The sequence below is a fragment of the Haplochromis burtoni genome, unplaced genomic scaffold (genome assembly GCF_018398535.1).
Source record: "Haplochromis burtoni strain Fernald_Lab_line unplaced genomic scaffold, NCSU_Asbu1 Contig_75, whole genome shotgun sequence".
Taxonomy (NCBI): domain Eukaryota; kingdom Metazoa; phylum Chordata; class Actinopteri; order Cichliformes; family Cichlidae; genus Haplochromis; species Haplochromis burtoni.
This window is the reverse complement of record NW_024582436.1, coordinates 898,472-917,106: the sequence shown is the minus strand read 5'-3', so window position 1 is coordinate 917,106 and position 18,635 is coordinate 898,472.

The following is an 18,635-nucleotide window of genomic DNA, read 5'->3' as shown; positions in this document are numbered from 1 at the left end:
GTCTTTCTTGGCTTTGAATTTGTTTTTAATGGCTTTACTGTATTATTACCAGCCCCTTTGCTTTCATACTTTTGAGGTGAAAATGGAGTTACAGTTGTGTTTGTGACTCTAAAGGAAGAGCATTTTACAGCTCAAGATCTCCTGAGGAGAGGTCCACAGTTGTACTTTTCTCCATTAATAGCATTCATTAGAACCGTTGTGAAAAGTTACTGATTATCAATTAGAATTTTTGGGTCTGTTTACATATGTTTGGATTCTGTGATACACTCAGGCACTTAAATGTTGATGCACTACATATGTTGATTTCACTACGTAAGCTGTAACTTCCGTAAAAATGTTGATTCAACATAGAATATTCAATTTTCATTTAGCAATCTATCTTGCCATGAGCCACAGAAAACTTCTTTTACTGTCCTACAGTTCAGACTGATTGTATTTTGGCCACAGGACTGGATCTTTGTTTCTAATTCGAACACTGCCTTGAGGAGAACAGACTGGCTCCACACAGCGAAGCATCTCACATTAATTGGATTATGATAAAAGTATCCATGATCAGCTCTTCCTATCGAGCTCAGGTGTCATGCTGCGATGACACGAACCCTTTTCCTGGTTCACACAAAGGGAGCTTTAGCTGGGATTCGCCTTTAAAAAGGAAGCACTGTCCTGGTAATTGGAGAGACCTGGTTTAATTTAAGTTTTATGTAAGACATTACCAATCACACATATTATATTAGGAAAAGCATGTGAATAATCAAATTTTTGATGCTGGCTTCTTGTCGCAGTGTCATGTCTGAGAACAGAACAGCACCGTTTTAAATGGTATTAGCAATTCATGTTCTTTTCTTCTGTGACAAGAGTGACAAGTCAATTTTTTATTTTTTTTGCTGTGAAAAGGTCTGTTAAATTTGTCTTTTTCTTCAACTATGATTATTTTTTGTTGCTTTCTTTTTTTTTTGAATGTATCTGTGTTCCTCCTTTGACATTCTTACTCAGTTTAGCAACTCCCGCTGGTTCAGCCTTTGACACAATGTAATAATCCAGTCATTGATTGTCAATCCTTGTTTTTGCAGAGCAGCTGAAACATCAGATCAGAGACCAGTGCAAAACAGTCTTGCCAGCATTTCAGTTATGCGTGTTAAAAAAACATTCAAAAAAATTACAATCTGCCATGTTTCTGTAATTTAGTAACTCGTTTATCACCTTAAACTGTGGTTTTGTTAAAGCACTCGACTGCAAAGTATGACTGAAAAGGAAGGCAATTTGTTTTTTGGGTGATTTGGTCATGCAAATTATGAAGTGGCTTCAATAACAGGAAGAAGGGGTAATCATTCCTGCATGTGATGTGTTTTTCAATCAAAGCATTATGCATGTGTTTTGATTTCATTTTGAGATAAGTATTGTAAGGTGTAACAGAAAATATTCAAGTATTTTTTTTACTTGCATTTAAAAGAATAGCATCATATGCACATCTCCCCTTATAATAGTGAAATTATTTTGTTGTGTGACATTATACCGTAGGTCATTGAAGGAAAGGCAAGGAAATTGTGATGCATTTAAATAGTGTCACTCTGATCTGTTGGTTGGTTGATTTTAATGTTTTTGGGTATAGAGAATGTATCCTCCCCCTTGAATTAGCAAGTTCACATTGACCTCAGACATTATATATGGGTAACAATCTATTATATGTTCTACTATACACAATATAAAACACAGTATATTATATTTAAGTTTCTCCTAGTGACAATTTTAAGAAATGTAGGAAAAGCACGAGTGTGCGGTCTTTTATTCACCTTTTATTTGGTTTTGTTTATTTTATAGGATAATAGGTATGCGTGTTGCAAACACTGGTTCGTCTGTGTTTTTGTGTGAAGATAAGTGCATGTAAGAATCAGAGGTGCTGCGTTTGTGGAGAGGGCTTTTGGCGAGCTTTGGGATTTTGTGCTCCATTTCACCTGTCATTGCTTAGGGAAGGCAGGCGATCTCCCTAATGGCTAGAGTCAGGGGCCCTGGGAGATGAGAGGGGAGAAAGATTGTCAAGGGCACATTCTTAGACCTTTAAACATGGGTCTCAAGGATAGTTAGAAAATCAGACACTTATTCAGCAAGAAAGTGTGCATAATTAAGGCTACGCTTCAGAACATAGCCCTTGGTACCGTCACAGGCAGTTTTATGGGTTGTACCAGTTGGATTAAACCTCAAGGTTTGAAGGTTACATTAAAACTGAAGGCGCAAATCACTGCTTTACATAACATGACCTTATCTATCTATGTTCTTCGTCAACTAAAACATTTAAAATCACTTTAAAGTACTAGCATGAGTCTTTATTTACTCCCTTTTTTCTTTTAACATCTATTTTTAATGCTATAAACTTCAAAATGATTGTTTTACCATCTCATCAGGAACTTGGATACTTTGGCAGAAGCATTTAATACCCTCCAAATCCTCTAATTACCTCTACATGCAAAATGCATGAAGTATGGATTTCATCTCCTGGCTCTTCACCCATGTCAATCTGTTGGAATTCATGTTATTAGCATCGCTTTCAGAAACGGCAATGGTGGGGCGGAGGAGATAATGAGGGGGATGTCCCAGTACCACCAATGGATGATCTAGTGGCCCAAATGCAAGAAGACAGGGCTGCCAGTGGAGTCCCTGTCAGGGAGCGTCTACTGTTTTTGTGATCACGCAGAAGGGGACAGACATTGATTGTGTGCAGTCTGACACAGAATCACAGCAGAGAGGAAAGGTCAGGGTCAAATGGCGTGAAAGTAAATAAATTGACTAAGCAGCACGCAATGTCCTTAGATGAACAATGTAGCCTGCATGTGTTTTTCATCATTAACTATTAATGTTAGTTGGCGCTGTTTTCTTCTCTCTGATCACAGTGGGTGACATACAGTGATAGTCTCCAAAGTCTTGTTTATTAAGGAGATGTTTACTAATGACAGACACGGTTTAGATATGTAAGAAAAGCATGCATTATTATGGTAAAAATAGATGCAATAGATGCAATGTATTTTTCTTGATGTAGAAAAATACATCTTGAGCCAGTATGTGTTTTTCCCCTGTAGACCTCAAACATCAAATATTTATTGGCTTCAGACAATAATAATTAATCGTAATACATAGTTTTACTTTTGCTTATTTATTTGCTGTAACTCACCAAAGAATACGATGTTTTCAGTTGGTAGTAAGTACCCTAAAGTGTGTGAAAGTATGCTCAAGTTTGATCTATAAAAATCTGTTTTTATTTAGACTAAATTTTAGGTTGTGTAGTTCAGGCTCCCCTCACAGGAGGAATCTAAGGTTCTTGCTTGGTGCTTGCTTTTCCTTTAATTTGCCATCCGTCTGTAAATGAAAAACATGTCACACTGTAAAACCAAAATTCCACGTGGGGCGTGGACTGCATATCAGTCAACTCAACAGCCGAGGTAACAAAGTCCAGGCACTTAAGTAGAACTTTCAGTTATCTGTATGCAACACGTACCAGATACCTGGTCAGACATGTTCTATATCTGAGCAACAGTCTGATCCATCTGAATCAGAAAATTTAAAATATAATTTATCACACAAAATCAAATGGAAACAGCCCCGTCTACAGTATTAGCATAAAAGTTAAGAGCCAAAACAGACCAGCGCACCACTTGCATAAAGGACAAAACACACAGTCAAAGGCCAGGGCCAGCTGTGCCAGAGGTCAGCTACACTCTCTAGTCCCACCACACTGTACGGGGTAGGCTGGCAATCCTCCCCAGTCTCAGCAAGCCAACTCTTCCTTCATCCTGTAGCACAAACAATTGACTCCCATTATTCATGGGCGTTAGGGACCACAATGTGGTCTTCATTGTAAAACTCACAGGAGAACAAAGAGACCATCTACTTTAAAATATTTCTTAATATAAACCATCTTAAATCTTATAACATGCGCAGAGAAACTGTGACAGCAGTGTTTGCAGTGGGGCATATCAGTGGACTAGAGTGTAAGAGCAATCAAATACAATTAACCAAACCCAAACACGGTCATTGGCTCAGAACAATTGTGAAACAAACCCAAGGAGGACCAGGTTTTTTGCACTCTGGGGAGCCTATGGATGTCCGGGCCCGATTCTCCTCCGCGGCCGCTTCATGCTCTGGGGGGGAGGGCTATGGCTCCCCACACCTTCTAGCAGATTGTTACATGAAGAAACCTTTTGAACTTAAGCGTGCTCACGCACACAGGTGTACACCCGGGTGCTCACGTACAGAAACTATATCTTCCTTGGCTGCTACCTTAAAGCGTATTGTGCACTGTCGGTCCTGCGTGCTGCTCAATAACATTCAATATTTTGTATTTAATGTTACTTACACGTATCTAGGTTGTTCTCTCTATATTGTGTTGTTCTCTTGTTGTTTGTTTTCTCTTTTCTTCTTTTAACAGGTGATCCAACGGATTTTCGCAGTGTCTTCTTTTACTGTCCCCCCCTTCCCCTCTGTCTGTCCAATTTATAATAACTTAAAATAAAAGAAAATAAATAAACAATGATAATATAGATTAATCAAGTGGAACAATATGGCATTTCTCCACTTAAAAGAATAAATGTCATGGGCTCTTTCCTGGCCTTCAGACAACAATTCGGATTGCTAAAGTACCAAACAAGACAGGCCAAATAAAAAGAAAAAAGAAACAAACTCAGTCTCAAATGGAGATGATTTAGTGTGCAGGCAGTACCAGTTGACATGTTACATATACTTTGCTCCCTACAACTTAACACAATTATCTCAACTTTCTACTCATTACATTTTCAAAACAAGCTTCTTGTTGTAGGTTTACGACATTTGAGAGGAGTTATTATTGTCTATCACTGTGCAGTCAAACTGATTTGAGCCTAATAACACACACAAGTGGTGCTTATCACACAGAAAGAGATGAAAGAGCAACAAAAATACATAATTTATGCATCATTTATAGCAAAATACTCGAGTGTTAAAGGGTTTTTTGGTGCAGATGTCCATAAGTCGTGGCTACAGTACTTAACCTAGCGCAGCAGAAGAGAAGCAAGGACAAAGAGACTCAAATGCCATGACATGTCATGAGGTTCAGTTAATTTGGCAGAGACACTTTTTACTTTCACAGAGTACATTTCACAGCTTGTACTTTTTCCCTTTTACTTGAGTAGAAATGAAAAGTTGAATCAGTACTTCAGATACTTGTGTATTTTTTTTACACAAGTATCTGAACTTCTACTTAAGTGATGAATGAGTGTACTTTTGCCACCCCTGCTTAAAAACCACTACACACCCACTCTCCACTTAACCTGCAAAACACATCTACCCAGTATGGCCGTCCATTTAAAGGTTCGATGTATGACACTTTGAACATAAGTATAGCAGTGAGCAGCTATTTGCTAGGCAACGGCGGTGTAGTAATGAAGTCACACTTTCTCTGTCTGTCATATTTTGAGCTAGTCTTTTCTATGTTTTGGTAGATGTGTGTTGACCTATGTTAATGACATTGAAAGTTAGGTTTTTTAAAAACATTTCTGCCCTGACAAAGACATTATTGTCAGAATTTGCCATAAAAGGCAAACCTATCAGGTGGAAATGAGTGTGTCAGTGATGATTCGAATACCACACCCTGTATGAGTATTGTTGCTGACCATGGGCATCCCTTTATAGTCACAATTTACCCATCTCGTAAAGGCTGCTTATATCATGATAACGTACCATGTCCCAAAGCAGAAGCCATCTCAAACTGGTTTCATCATGAAAATGTCACTAGTGAACTACAGTGGTATCCCCAGGCACCAGATCTGAATCCAATAGAACACCTTTGTGATGTGGTGTGGAAAAGGATTCACAGCATCAATGTGCACCTGACAAGTTTGCAGAAATTACGTGATGCAATCATATCAACATGGAACAGAATAGGGCTTTTTCACAGCAGACTTTTTGACTTGTCGGAGCAAGAAAAGCACAGGTGAAATAAATTTCATTAACAATGGCTCAGTTTCTTTAAGTGCCCCAGTAAGCCATGACAGAGAGCCAGCACGCACAGCTGGAATTCTCATAAGCTGAATGCAGCCATCATTAAGACACCTGTGCTTTTCCTGCTATAACATGTCAAAATGTCTGCTGTGACAAAGGTCTGACTTAAAGGAATGCTTCCAACGTCTCGTGGAATACATGCTTCAAAGATTTGAGACTGTTTTCTGAGCAAAGGAAGGCTCTGGCACATATTAGTTCCTATGGCTCCCACTGTGAACGTGCAATCCAGAAAGTCCTGAAGCTAATTTTAAATATTCTACAAGGATACAAACAGTTAAAGGGTAAAAAAGGAAAGAACCTTGAAAGAAACCCTGCCACAACTTGCAAAATGGTTGTGCTTACTCATTTGTGGTTACTTTTAAAATATATGCACCTTCCAGAAAAATTAATACAGGGAGTGCAGAATTATTAGGCAAATGAGTATTTTGTCCACATCATCCTCTTCATGCATGTTGTCTTACTCCAAGCTGTATAGGCTCGAAAGCCTACTACCAATTAAGCATATTAGGTGATGTGCATCTCTGTAATGAGAAGGGGTGTGGTCTAATGACATCAACACCCTATATCAGGTGTGCATAATTATTAGGCAACGTCCTTTCCTTTGGCAAAATGGGTCAAAAGAAGGACTTGACAGGCTCAGAAAAGTCAAAAATAGTGAGATATCTTGCAGAGGGATGCAGCAGTCTCAAAATTGCAAAGCTTCTGAAGCGTGATCATCGAACAATCAAGCGTTTCATTCAAAATAGTCAACAGGGTCGCAAGAAGCGTGTGGAAAAACCAAGGCGCAAAATAACTGCCCATGAACTGAGAAAAGTCAAGCGTGCAGCTGCCAAGATGCCACTTGCCACCAGTTTGGCCATATTTCAGAGCTGCAACATCACTGGAGTGCCCAAAAGCACAAGGTGTGCAATACTCAGAGACATGGCCAAGGTAAGAAAGGCTGAAAGACGACCACCACTGAACAAGACACACAAGCTGAAACGTCAAGACTGGGCCAAGAAATATCTCAAGACTGGTTTTTCTAAGGTTTTATGGACTGATGAAATGAGAGTGAGTCTTGATGGGCCAGATGGATGGGCCCGTGGCTGGATTGGTAAAGGGCAGAGAGCTCCAGTCCGACTCAGACGCCAGCAAGGTGGAGGTGGAGTACTGGTTTGGGCTGGTATCATCAAAGATGAGCTTGTGGGGCCTTTTCGGGTTGAGGATGGAGTCAAGCTCAACTCCCAGTCCTACTGCCAGTTTCTGGAAGACACCTTCTTCAAGCAGTGGTACAGGAAGAAGTCTGCATCCTTCAAGAAAAACATGATTTTCATGCAGGACAATGCTCCATCACACGCGTCCAAGTACTCCACAGCGTGGCTGGCAAGAAAGGGTATAAAAGAAGAAAAACTAATGACATGGCCTCCTTGTTCACCTGATCTGAACCCCATTGAGAACCTGTGGTCCATCATCAAATGTGAGATTTACAAGGAGGGAAAACAGTACACCTCTCTGAACAGTGTCTGGGAGGCTGTGGTTGCTGCTGCACGCAATGTTGATGGTGAACAGATCAAAACACTGACAGAATCCATGGATGGCAGGCTTTTGAGTGTCCTTGCAAAGAAAGGTGGCTATATTGGTCGCTGATTTGTTTTTGTTTTGTTTTTGAATGTCAGAAATGTATATTTGTGAATGTGGAGATGTTATATTGGTTTCACTGGTAAAAATAAATAATTGAAATGGGTATATATTTGTTTTTTGTTAAGTTGCCTAATAATTATGCACAGTAATAGTCACCTGCACACACAGATATCCCCCTAAAATAGCTAAAACTAAAAACAAACTAAAAACTACTTCCAAAAACATTCAGCTTTGATATTAATGAGTTTTTTGGGTTCATTGAGAACATGGTTGTTGTTCAATAATAAAATTATTCCTCAAAAATACAACTTGCCTAATAATTCTGCGCTCCCTGTGTTAACCACCAATGTGAGAAAAAAAAACAGCCATGCATAACACATACAAAGAATCTCTGCATATTGGCTTTACCCAAACATTGGGAGCAGGACCAGCCAAGACAATGGTGACAAGTCACTAACGACGGGAAAGCAAGAAATCAAGATGATCGAGCAGGTAAGTATCTCTGTTGCCTTTGCCACTAACATGGTTTTGCTGTGCCTACTGAAGAACCAACTTTCGGGCCTGAAAAATACCCCATATTATATCCTCTGCCTGACCCTTACTGTTTCTGGGAGTGATACTTGTAACATGAATGCAGAAGTCTCAAATACCAGTGAGTCCCCATAGACTTTAGTTTTTAAATGCTTATGCTTAATGTCTGGTACAAAATACAGGTTTGGCCTTTATGAATAACTGGTATTACGAGTTAGCTGCTAACAGCTATCCTTCACATCTTCTCATTGAAGCAGTGTTAATTTCATTGACCAGTACATTTTTTTCATAGTTTACATTAACAACCATTTTTTCTGATGAAAATAAGATGATAACTGAATAAACACTAATACACAAGGGCAAGAACTAAGATCAAGTATAGTGATACTAGATTACTCGATATTTTATTTGCCCCAGAAAACAGCACAGCTTTTTTTGAGGGGGCAGGGGATACAACTAGCTCTCACGCTCTGTGTTTGTCATGTAAAACACGAAACACGTGGAAACACAACAAAGAGAAGAGCAGATGTATAAATTTAGCATTTGATATAAACTAAAATAACACACAATTTTTAAACCGTGTGGACCAACTAGTAAAACGACAACAAACTTTTACGCTTTATATTTTGGTCAACTGAATGAACTCTAAACTTTATCTACTATAATCCTATGATATTTAGACTAAACTAGACTAAAACTAGAACAATTTCAATGCTTTAATTATGACTAAAACTAAATCACATTTTTAATCAAAATGAACATGCCATTTTTGTCACTGAACACGACCTCTTTTGTGCTACTGGGTATAATGTAAAAACTGCAGGAATTTTGTGCTTCAGTTTTGGTTAGTGAAACTCTAGCAGTTTAATATTTTGATGCTTTAAACAATTAGCAGCTAGGCTACAGTTTATGGATAACACTACCTAGCTAACCAAGCTAGCGTTAGCTGATAACTTAGCACTTAAGGCTTTTAGTCGAACCCTTTGCAGGGCTCAGTTAACACGTTAAATGCTAAAGGTCATGACATTGCAGAAGAAACAGACTGAAAGACCAAACAAGTATGGCTTGTTTAAAAGGATTACAGGGAAAAGTCTCTTCTTTCTAAAATGACATTGCATCAAGACTAAGATGCATCCGAACAAACTGCAAACATTTGCAGATTGATTTGCCGTAATGCAGAGTGCCCATTTTGGAAAAAACTAAAACAAAAGAACAAATACAGGATATCAGTACAAACTCCTCATACCAACTGTCAAGCACAGCGGTGGAGGAGCGATGACCAGACCTTAACTAGACTGATATAATTGTGGCAGGGCATCAACTATATACTGACGAAGGGTGTTCTTTCTTTCATCGTGACTGGATACTGTACATCAATGACAGACTAAACAGGTTAGATTGACTTTAAAGGTAGAGTGGAATCATGTTTCGAAGAAAACTGCTTGCATAGCTCATCCTTTTTTTGTTTAAGCCTAGTCAGTAACATAAAATGCATTCTGTATTCAGCTGTTAAAGTTTTCTCGTCTTTTTCCTAGATGCAACAGCCATTTATTTTCTACATCTTTCCCCTATTAAAGTCACTGGATTCCAAAGCGTTCTTGAAAAACATTCCTATTTTTGTCTGAGTATCAGAGGTTTAACAGACATCTACAACAAAGGTGAGGGAGATTTAATTGACTTAAAACTGTGTACTGAGTCATCACTTGTCACACGCCCCATCTGAACCTCTTTAAAAGGCGCTCCTCACTCATTATTTTGATACAGCTGTAAGCCTCACCTTTTCTGATCAAAAGTTTCTTAATATCACAATCCCCAAACTTATGCTTAAAGACAGCACTGTATCGTTATACGCGTTTCATCTCCTCAAAAACTTCTTGTAAGCGACTATTGATGCGATGGAGTTGAACTGCTTCCTTTTGAAATGCTCACCTCAAAGGTGCTGAATCCAAATCTGAGCTGAGCCACAGGGACTTTGCGTGGAAAATCAAACACTGTTTCAAGCACTTCCAAGCTCTTCATCAGTAGCTGCTGATGTTCAAGGCTCTTCTAAACCTCCCCCTGCCAAACTGCATGTAAGAACTGCTAATTTGTTCACCTTTTGTCACTCACTTACATATGCAGCACACAAAACCTACGCTCACATACGCATGTGCAAAATTGCACAAAGCATAGTATTTAAATAGATGGCCAACTTTTTTTTTTTTTTTTTTACCTGCTATTCTTGAGCAGGAGTGTTTTTTGTTTTTTCTCAGCCTTGGCTACTCAGTTTCACTTCAGTTAACAAGCTTGGACAAATATGTTCTAACAAAACCGTACTTTTTGCTCTCTGGAGTTGGATGTGGGATGAGTTTATGTACTTCAAAAGTATCTGAAACAGGGCATGATGTTGACACTAAGTGTTGCAGGTATTGGGTTATGGATGTGCTCTACAGCTGAATGGAAAACAGCTGGACTCTGTCTGACAGATGCAGCTGGAGGAAGGCAACATATACGGCATCCATCTATCGACTGTAAGTGCAGCTATTTCCAGTCGAAGCCCCGTGGAATTGCATCAACTCTATTGAAAGCAAACTAGCTACACTTTAATTAGGTGTGTAAGCTAACAGTAATTTTATTCTTGTCAAAGTGCTTTGGCCTGCATGAGGAGAGTCCCTTCATAGAGGATGGTGATGGAGAATAGCTTCCATTAATGAGGGGAAACACAGCAGGCAGGAGCAAGAAACTATCACTTAAAGAGCTAAGATGGTGGCTAATATCCATTGCCTACAGAAAAAAGGGATGAGATGACACATTATAATAATGCACAAGTGCAAAGTAAGCATTTTATGGTGAAACAAAGTAAATTTCTTCATAAAGGAAATATGCAGTAGAAATGATTCTTAAGCCAATTTTGTTTCTGATGGACAGTTTACAGCTTCATTATAAGACTGTCCGCATGTCAAACGTCGATTTTTTTTCAAAGGTTGAAAGATAAATTCAGTATTTTTACAACAAGATGGTTCCTTTCAGCAAGATAAGCAAAATATTCCTTTTTTAAATATCTCAGTGACTCAGAGTATTCCTAATGTTTATGCCTGGACTTTTTGGAAAGTATTCACATCTTTTTCTTTAGGACTTTATTCCCAGACAAATGTGAGAACACGCCTCTTTTATTTAATTGTTGTATTTATTATTGCTCTGTATGCTGAGGGCAACATGGGTTATATTGGATGTATTATATGAAGGATCATGCACACGCCTAGAAATATTTGAATTTTGATTCTTTTCCTATTTAGGAATTTGTGCGTCTGTTAGTCTAAAGCAGTGTGTTTATTGTTTTTAACATCAGCACATGCCTCATGTGCCTAAATAATAATGATCTCATGCAGCTTCTGTTACATCTGAGTTAATAAAACTGATTCAGCTTTCTACACACAGTTGTTAAATATTGAGCACGTGTGCATATGTGTATTTTTACAAAGTCACACTCTGAGCACTATTAGACAGTTGGTGCTGAAGGTGAATTCTTTTGTTCTCTTCAAAAAGCAAAGGGACAACTCAGGGGAATGGTGGACCTCTGTGACAAGGCCTCTACATCAAGATGTGAACCTGGGAGACTGTCGTCTAGTCTTCAAGTCTGACGTCATTAGTTGTTTCCAGGTCCAAACTCCAGTTTAACTCCAGTGTAACAGTTAAGTTTAACATCCTCGCATCCATGAAAACAGATTTTATTAAATTAAAGTTAGCTCGCTAGTTTCCACCTAAACACAATATAGCATGTTCTGACTGAAGGATTTCTGAAAAAATTAAAACGTAAAGCTCTGCTGTCACTTCCGACATAAATGAAGACAGAAAACTAAACAGCAGTGACTTTTGTAGGGTTACTGAAGTTGGGCCAGCTGATATATAACGATGTGCTAGCTGCACAGCTATGTTAGCATAATATAAACACACTGAAGCTGGAGGATGAACGCTAACTTTTTTCACTCGCTAAAAGGTAACGTGAGGGTTCCCGATGGTTTGGGACAAATGCAATTACATGGCAGGATGTAGTAAACGGACCAAACTTCAGTCAGGAGAACAACTGAGATAATCCATCCACAATACGAGGTTAGTCATTAATATTCTGCGTGGGCTGGGCTGTAGTTACATCGTAAGGTTTTAAAAACTGAACTTTAAAATGAATAGTGGTAATAAAAATCGAGAGAGGCCGACAGCGATAACTGACTGTTTTTAGGGGCTTGTTCAGATTGAACAGAACAAGATAAAGAAGCACTAAAACATGTTAAAAAACACAACAGCCTTAGTAGTTTGGACCCAGAAACAGGGTTCGTACTTCATCACTTAAAGACCAGATAGTCACCATCAAGAAGCTCTGCAGGCACGCATCCACTCATATCGTACTCAGATTCTGAATTTATTCCCTATAAACCTTGCTTTCTTAGTCATCTGCCACTGGGTATGAAATAGCATAAGTGAATACACGAGCGCACTCCCAAAACAGGAGAAGATAGCACTGTCTTGTTCTGTAATTGTTAGCATAATGAGAATATCTGTGGAACTTCTACCCAGCAAAAGAAAAAAAGAGCCTTGTTGTGGAAGTAGAGTCTTCAGGGAACTCAAAAATCAATATTCAGTAGGCGTTATTACATCCAGATCCAGTAGTGAAGTTGATGTTTTGATGTTTTAAGATAAAACGTGATCTTGATTTTCTGACAATGGGAGGGTTACAGTTACGGTGGATCAGGCAAAGGGTTGAAAAGTTCTCCGTGGTCGCTTTCGCAGTTACATATATAACTTATTTCTTTGACAGTACCACTACTTACTGCATTTTCCTTGGTCAGGTTGATTCTTTTGATATTCATCAGGGGCACCGATAACTCCTGGGCAAAATAGCTTTTCCCATTCATGTGTGAGAGGCTGTATTTCTTTATTGTAAATAATAAATAATGCAGTCCTAGTGCAATATTAATCACTGGATTTGAGAAGGTGTTTGAAGCTGTGGTTTAGTCCACACAAGAAAGTTATAATTTTTACCTACCTACCTTGATAACTGGATTGTTCATTGGGGCAGATGATTTATCACGTTAAATCAAAGTAAGACCATACTATAGCTTGGTGCAGGCGGTTTCTTTCATATTCCACATAATCATTAGACTCGTGGTTAGTAGGCAAATCAATAATCCACTTCAACAATAACAGTGATATATGATTTCATATTACTGATGATATAGAAACCTTCAAAGCAAAGATTGTATATAAAAGATGGACTAATAGCTAAATGGAGGTAAGACTCTTGATCACAAAAAAGAAGCATTTTTTAAAACAGTGGTTTTCATACAATTTGTCCTCAAAACACACTAAAGAGAATATCTGTGCAAATCGGTCTCTATGAAATGTCATTACTTCTGTCAGGTTAAGACACTTTTGATATGCATAAGCACGCGTTTCTTTTTCTTTTCAAAAATCTCCACTAGTATATAACTTCTCTCTATTAGTTTATCACTTTCAAACAATCCAACAACCACTTTTGCTTCCTCTGGTTAAATTAAATGCTCTTAAAAACAGACCAGGTTTCTCTCAAAACAAATGTTTGGTTTCTAAGTGCTAACATTTCCAAGGAATTGAACTACTAGTTCTCGATTCCCATACCTGCAAGTGACTTAGCTTAAGCGTGCAGTATCTTGGGCTTCTCTTCTCTTCTATTCAATTTTATTTATACAGCGCCAAATCACAACAACAGTTGCCTCAAGGTGCTTTGGGTTGTTGGTGTGCCAGTGGCTTCTCATTAAGACTATGCTTCCTCCTCACCGTCACCCAGCCATCCTGTTTCCCCAGTTGCTTGGGACAGTTTGCTGGGGGCAGCTGTTGGGGCCTACGCTACCTTCGGTTGCATCGGCTACAGGGGCCTGGCTAGCTACAGGTTTTTCAAGGGTGGAAGCCGAGTCTGCAGTTAATCTTATATAAGATATAAGAAGTTCATATAAGAAGTTTTAATTAAATTGCTACGCAGACAAGATACACAAAAACACCACTGTGTGCTGGAACAGGAAGTGAGAGCGAACACCAAGTGACAGTGCCACCCAAAGGATGAAAGCATCCTTCTGACAGGATGAGTTTGGTATTTTTTTCTCATCTACAACTTAGTCTTAATTACTTGTTTCAAACAAACAAAAAGCCCATTCTTAGAAACAATGGGTGGTGTCAGAGTGGCCACATCAGATTTTTAGAGGCCTATGTCACAACAATATTATAACATGTTAGCATCAGGGAATTTTCTTGATTGTCAAAACTATGAAATCCAGCAACATAAATACTTACTAAACCAAATCAAATCAAAACATCCACAACTGCCACAATTGTTTAACACCTGCAGTCACCAACAGTCTTGTATGGACAGCGACAGAGATTAAGTCCTGTCCAACCTCATCAACTTTATCCAGGGCCTCCACAGGTGTCTGTAGCCCTGCCTCATAGAATGACGGAGCTATCATAACACATCACGGCTCAGAGTGGAAGAGTGGCAGCACCCAGCTAGTCTACTGTACAATCTAGGCCCCTGGGCATGAAGATGGGGTGGATCAGATCATTCCCTTGTTGCCAGGGATGGCTCTCTCAGGGCATGACAAAATGCTTTGTCTGCATGTGACTCCCACCAGGTTTTTTTCTTACAGGGGTCAGGATTCAGAGCGGGAGAATGACCGCATGAATTGAAAGTGGCCAGAGGGAAATTGCAGGGGGCAAAAAAAAAGAAAGGACGTGTGTGACGTGGCTGTGGTTAAGTTGATTTGTTATGTACTGCGGACCCTGCTGTTGCCCCTTTCCTGGTGTTGCTCACAAAAGTGTTCTGCCAAAATCCCTCTTGTCGCCCCGGTACCTCAGGCCCTGGTATGATTGACACCCTGTCACATTATCTTATGACAGCACTGGTGCAGAGAGAGAGAGTGCTAAGAAGTGATACTGGGACACACACGCACATGGTTACACATACGTGCCGGTGCAAATGCATGCATGCACACACAAATACAGTAAACAGAAACACGCCCTGAGGAGCATCAAGACACACCAGCTGGGTAATGAAAATACATCTCGGCCTTGATGTGTCTGCATGTGTAGATTCTCCTGCTCTAGAGGCAGAATTCACCAAGCGCTTGAGAAGGTTCATACAGGGCCACAGATGTTTTGCACATCATGTATCATGCTCCTGAGATGTGCTATTTTAGGCAACAGGGTATATGGAACAATCCACCGATTCCTTTATGAGCATCAGTTTCTATAGCCGGTAGCTTCAGAGTTTTATTTATGTAGTTCGATGCCCAAGAGATGTTGTTTCGTGGCAATGTAACACCTCTAGCATACAGATCAAGGAATGTTAAACCAACAAAGGGGACCAAAATAGATGAAAGTTAAGAAAGAGGAGTTAAATGTTAGTCTCATCTTTGTTCTGAAGTTAATATGATGCGAATCTCAGAAGAAGCTGAATTGCTAACTTTGTGCGTTTATGGAGTAACATGACAGAAAGCTTTAAAAAGCATGTAGCAGGTAAAGACGAAAAAATTTTTTTTTTTATTGCTGCTGGATTCTGTTGCAGTACTGTACGATTATCAATACAGATAAGTTGGTATCAGTTGTAACTTCTGTTTTGATATGTAGTCCTCATGTAAATGAGGGATTGTCATTATTTTGGGGGACAAGGACCCCTTACAACGTTTTCCAAGGTCCACCTCATAATTTACACATTTAAATAGAGGTTAATTTGATTCAGATTACATTTAGTGACAGCCTTTATAATGGTCATACCTTTCAAGTAACTGCTCTGCTCTGTTCTCAATAAAAACAGCTTCATAAAAAACCTAACTGGAGATCTTCTAAATTTAGCTCATTCTTGCTTAGCATCACTTGATGATGCCTGACCTAAAACTATTTCTCCATGTTCACCAGTAAATGCCGGTTATCTAAATATGCATTTTCCAGGAACATTTGCTCCTAGTAGTAGTTTGCCTGCACTTGTCCTTGGGAGTCTTCTTCTAGTTTAAGTTTTTGACCTGCCAAAATCCTGCCACTAAGGTCTAACGGGACTTAGGATGAAGAAGTGAAGTGAAATCCCAGTTCTATTAATCCTCCTATATAATTTTCAACTTTCAATCAAATGCTGCACACTGGACTTTTATGTTCTGACAAACATCTCACACAAAACTGTTGCAAACATAACTTTTTTGTCTTTTTTTTGCTTCTTAGCGTTTTGTTGTGTATACTTGGGACAGTTTGGGAAGTATGAAATTCTCAACCATAAAACTTCTTACACTTCAACCCTCAGACCTAAACTCTTCTGTAGCCTATATATCAAGTGTCAATATCCTGCTTACTGGTGCTAGTTTTCTCTTTTAACAGACAGCTTTTGTAAGCAGATTTGAACAACTGCCAAGGAAGTAACTTATTTTAACGCTTATTTGCCATGAAACCTCACAGTGTGAAACTACACTAAAAATATGATAGGTTTAGGGTTTGGCATTCGTCAGAAGATGTTAAGGACAGGTTGAGATTACCATTTCTTTAAGCAAAACAGACAATAGTAACCCCTTCTGTAAATGGGATTCACAGGGATCCTTGGCCAACAGTGGGCCACAAATGTTCGTGGGCATGAACCTTCCGAGGGCCAGGTCAGGTCATGCATGCCGTTAACGGCTGGATAAGGATGATGGATGTCAGACCACAGCACACGTCAAAGTCCAGATATACATCTGACAGCTGGATGACATTGAACTGGAAGTTAAGAAGAAATTATTATCAGTGAATGCTGTTCATAAACCATAGATACATATTATTTCAACAAAGGTTCCATCTTTTGCGCTTTGGTATTACGTTGATGTCGAATTAGTTTAGTTTATTTTGTTACACACCTGCAAGGTCAGACCAGTCTTTAGCACAAAATCTGAACATTTATTTCAGGGCATTTCCATCAGTTATTAGATAGGTTTAGTGAGCAGGGTCAGGCCAAAATGAAACCCCCGATTAGCATCTGAGGCCCACTTTAAGGGTTGATATTCATCTACCTTCGTCTCCCGCACTAAGAGGTGGAGGCTAATCTCTAAGGGTACCCCGTAACCCCCTATTGCCTGTCTTTCCATTTCCTACACCCCCTACTTCCCTCCTTCCCCCTCTGGAGGCCTGCATTAAACATAAAGACTCTTCATGGATGAGTGAGTCAACAAATTACCACAGCCAATAAACGGGGAAAAAAATGATCTGCCCCTCTATATACCACCAGTCTGTCTTTGCCTTTCTCTCATCACTAGCCCCCCTTCTTCTGCCCAAACCCTTTACCTTACTGTCCTCCATTAGGTTATTGTCCCAGACTTTTAAATAAACATGATCGTAGCCCGAGCCTCTCCTTATTGCATTTAGTTAGAGCATCCGTCCTCATGCTTGACTGGTTGTGTCCATCAACTCAGGGGAGTCTGACTTGCTGCAAAATCCCAGCTAATACACATGAAACTGCTACAGCTGTTGGTCTAACCTTTGAGTGTCTCCTAAGGAGCACAGTGATATTTGCACTTAATAAAATTATGCCTACCAGGAGAATATGCCGCTGACATTTGCCATTTGTCAAGTTGAGGTGGCGGTGAGGCTTTATGAGTCATTAGTGTTCAGCGTACAGCTGAGAGTTGCTTTGGCCACAAAGGTCTATTACTGTACATGGCAGAAATCTTTGTTAAGATCATCAAAAACTGCCATCGGTCTTGGACCTGCATTTTTAAAAATCTTTTACACAATGGTGTAAATCACCACTTGATTCAGGCAGAACTTGTGTCGAGTTATGCTTTGGTTTTTTGGTGTTTCACGTCGTGCTGAAAACAGACCTAAGATGCTGAAATCATACATTTAGGAGATAAAATTAGGGGTTAATGAGTCCTTAAGTATTATTCACAAAGGATGAGTGACTGGTATATGGAAGTTCATTTCTGCTTTGCAATGTTTATCACAAAAGAAGCTTGAGTTGTAAAAAAGATTTTTCCAGCGTGGCATTCATAATGTGTGCAGATATACACAGATATACAGGGGAAGTGACTCATAGGGCACGACTGCATTTAAGAAAGTGTTGTACAGCATCATACCACATGTGTGGTTATTCTTATATGACATGACATTTCCTTGTGAAGTTGCTTTTATTCTCCTGAAAGTTGTGTTTTGAAGAACGTCCTTATTTGAAGTTATCTTGAACAACAGTAACAATGATGTAGTGGGAATACATCAGAGACATTACAATGTAGATAAAAGGCCATAGTGTCTATTAAAAAGAAAGTCTTCATTACTACATTCTCCATGGACGCTTTTTATGTTTCCTTCACAAGAGTTAAAAATGATATTTTTATGTACACTAGCAAAAACCCGCCCAGTTGTTTTTGCCAGGCACGTGGCGCTTTGTTCGCTTCGCTCACGTGATTTAATGTTATTCTTTTTATCTTGGTTTTAGTACCGTA